The 3,437-nt window shown below is 54.9% G+C and overlaps 1 protein-coding gene across 1 annotated transcript in view; it reads right to left on the bottom strand.

Moving 5' to 3' along the window:
• Positions 1–129, bottom strand: part of C16H16orf74 (chromosome 16 C16orf74 homolog) — a 24,030-nt gene extending 23,901 nt beyond the window's left edge. The window contains exon 1 of the mRNA XM_029925507.1: positions 103–129. The gene's annotated coding sequence lies outside the window, so the exon portion shown is untranslated. The remainder of the gene's footprint in view (positions 1–102) is intronic.
• Positions 130–3,437: the final 3,308 nt, after the last annotated feature.

Here is a 3,437-nt window from a genome sequence, read left to right as displayed (position 1 = left end):
CCGGCCCTCAGCCCCCAGCCCCCGGCCCTCAGCCCTCAGCCCCCAGCCCTCAGCCCCCAGCCCCCAGCTTTCAGCCCCCAGCCGTGGGTACTGCCAGCTCACCTACAGGTCAGTAAGGCTGCGTGCCCTCTGCACGGAGCAGAAAGTCATTAACATGTACACTTCCTGACTGGGGGTGCCCCCCCCCCCCGCAGGCCCCTGGGGGTCTGCTGATTCCCTTCAGTTCCTACTTTTGCAGATCGGCAGTTACGCTCTAGAGGGGAGAGAGGAAATCTTTCTGGAGCGAGCCATACGAGTCTAGAGTTGGAAGTGGCCGAAGAGAAAAGGTTGCAGATAAAATACACGGCGTCCGATTACTGCCTGGGTCACGCTGTTAAAAATCCGTCATCATTTATCCTCATCATGTAGTCAAACTTAACCGGGCGTCCTGTTTTAGTTTTCTAAGATTTTCTTTTCTTTTTTTACCTGATTATTTTTGAGAGAGAACGAGTGGGGGGGGGGCCGAGAGACCCAGAATCGGAAGCAGGCTCCAGGCTCCGAGCTGTCAGCACAGAGCCCGACGCGGGGCTCGAACTCATGAATCGTGAGATCATGACCTGAGCTGAAGTCCTACGCTTAACTGACTGAGCCCCCCAGGCGCCCTTTCTTTTCTTTTCTTTTCTTTTTTTTTTTTAAAGTAGGCTCCACACCCAACGCGGGGCTTGAACTCACAATCCTGGGATTAATAGTCCCATGCTCTCCCAATTAAACCAGCCAGGTGCCCCTTAAAAAGTTTATTTTGGGGGTGCCTGGGTGACTCAGTTGAGCATCAGACTATTATTTTGGCTCAAGTCATGATCCCAGGGCAGTGGGACTGAGCCCCATGTCAGGCTCCATGCTGAACACAGAGCCTGCTTAAAATTCTCTCTCTTCCTCTACCCCTCTCCCCTGCTCGCACACTCTGTCTCTCTCTCACATTAAAAAAATAGGGGTGCCTGGGTGGCTCAGTCAGTTAAACATCTGACTTCGGTTCAGGTCATGGTATCACGGTTCATGGGTTCAAGCCCCGCATCGGCCTCTGTGCTGACAGCTCAGAGCCTGGAGCTGCTTCCGATTCTGTGTCTCCCTCTTTTTCTGCCCCTCCCCTGCTTGTGCTCTCTTTCTCTCTCTCAAAAGTGAATAAACATTAAAAAAATAACAATAAAAAAGATTTTATTTTTAAGTAATCTCTACACCTGATGTGGGGCTCGAACTCACGACCCCAAGATCAAGATTCGCAGGCTCCACCGCCTGAGCCAGCCAGGGGCGGCCGTATTTTTACTGGCTAGCCCTGGCAGCTCTACCCTGACGTGGTCTTGGTTCTCACTTGAGTTTCCTGGAGGAGGTCATGGAGGACCAGAGAGGGAAAGCGAGTGAAAGGCAGAGCCCAGCGCAAGGTCGGATCCTGGTCTCTCTAGAGCCAGCCTCCCAGTGGAGGCAGTGACAGTCCTGTGGAGCCTCCCCTCCCTAACAAAGGCCTCACTGGAGGACGCAGGAGAGGCAGGGGGAGAATCAAGGCCAAGGAATGTGCCAGTTTGCCTAGACGGGCGGACCCACTTCCAGGATGGAACCACTCCCGGCGGGGGCATCGGGGCGCGCGCTGGGCAGACACAGGAAGGCAGGTACCGACAGGCAGGGCTCCCGGTCGGCACAGGGAACTTCTTGGTCTTCTTCCTTCTATAGAAAAGGCACTTTCTTTTTGTAACGGGATTAGAATTCCCGAAATTCCAGCCAAAGGGTCTGGGCCAGGGACAGGTCTGCCAGTGTTGACACGCCTCCCATCCAGGCACGAGGGCAAATCGGAGCACTTCCCAGTCCCTGGCTCCCCGCTGGGACAGCCGGGCAGCAGCGCATCAGGGGTGGGGGCGGGGAGGGCACACAGGGGCATCTTCATCCGCCTTTCTATCACGGCACACTGTGCCGCCTGGGGTCCAGCCTTGGCCTCCCTGTGGTTGACAACACATGTCCGCTGCCTGCTTGGGCCTCTGCGTGATCAGGTTCAATGCTCAAATGTCGTATGTCAATAAAAGTGTTTATTTAAAAATAAGAGGTACGCTGTTAGAAGTCAGGTTACTCGTTAGTGAGCCCCGGGTTCATTTGGAAACATGCTATTAAAAGGGTGCCTGGGGGGCCTCAGCTCAGGTCGCGATCTCGCAGTCTGTGGGTTCGGGATGCCCTCTCTGCCCCTCCCCCACGTGTGCCCACCTGCTCACTCCCTCTCTCTCAAAAATAAATCAACTTAAAATAACAGCATGCAGGGGCACCTGGGAGGCTCAGGCGACTGAGCATCTGACTCTTGATTTCCGCCTGGGTCATGATCTCAGTTTGTGGGTTCGAGCCCCACATCAGACTCTGCCCTGACAGAGCAGAGCCTGCTTGGGATTCTCTCTCTCTCAAAATCAACAAACACTAAAAGAAAACATGCAATTAAGAAAGTTGTTTTTCTTAAGTAGGCTCTACACCCAATGTGGGGCTTGAACTCACGACTCCGAGATCAAGAGTCATATGCTCTTCTGACTGAGCCAGCCAGGTGCCCCCGAAAACTCACGATTGTTGTTGTTTTTTAATATTTATTTTTGAGAGACAGCATGAGCAGGGGAGGGTCGTAGAGGGAGAACAGAATCGGAAGCAGGCTCCTGGCTCCGAGCTGTCAGCACAGAGCCCGACCTGGGGCTCGAACCCACAAACTGTGGGATCATGAGGCTCAACTGACTGAGCCCCCCAAGCACCCTGCAATTGTTCTTTCCAGCAGCCTTGAGGACCTGAGCCACACACTGCCGGCCCACGGCCACCGGTACCTGCCAGGTCACCTCCTGAAGGTTTTCAGAGCACAGAGAACAGTAAACTAGCCGGGGTGCTGCCCGGGGGAAACGAGGAACCAAGACGGGCTCCCAGGGCAGACTGGGGGAGTGTGCAGGAGACTGGGGGCGTGTGCAAGGGGAGGCTCGGGGGGTTCTATTTCCGGTTGTGGGTGCACTTTCGATAGGCACACTTTACCATGTGTATGTAATACCGGAATAATATTTTAATGGGGTTGCACTTGGTGGCCCCAGAGGCCTGACCTTGCCACTCCTCCCCCGTGACCTTCACAAGCCTCTGTGTCCTCATCTGTAAAATGGGGACAACACCAGTATCAGGTCAGGGGAGGGAAAGGGAGCACACAGCTGGTGGAACCTGCTCCCATCTTACCCCGGGGCACACAGCAGGTGCTCACTCCGTGTTCAACAGTACTGCTCTCCCCCACGCCTCCTGAGGGGCAGTTTCCCGCTCACGTCCTCAGAGGGTGCCCACTGAAGTTGCACCCCACCAGCGAGGGAAGGGCTTCCAGGGAGAGGAGATTAGGTGCAGAAGCTTTTCAGCCTCCTTGGGGCTTGCAGAGGGATTAAGTCTTTCCATAAATACACCGCTCCACCCCCCCC

The sequence above is a fragment of the Suricata suricatta genome, chromosome 16 (assembly GCF_006229205.1).
Source record: "Suricata suricatta isolate VVHF042 chromosome 16, meerkat_22Aug2017_6uvM2_HiC, whole genome shotgun sequence".
NCBI lineage: Eukaryota > Metazoa > Chordata > Mammalia > Carnivora > Herpestidae > Suricata > Suricata suricatta.
This window is presented reverse-complemented; position numbering and strand designations above follow the sequence as displayed.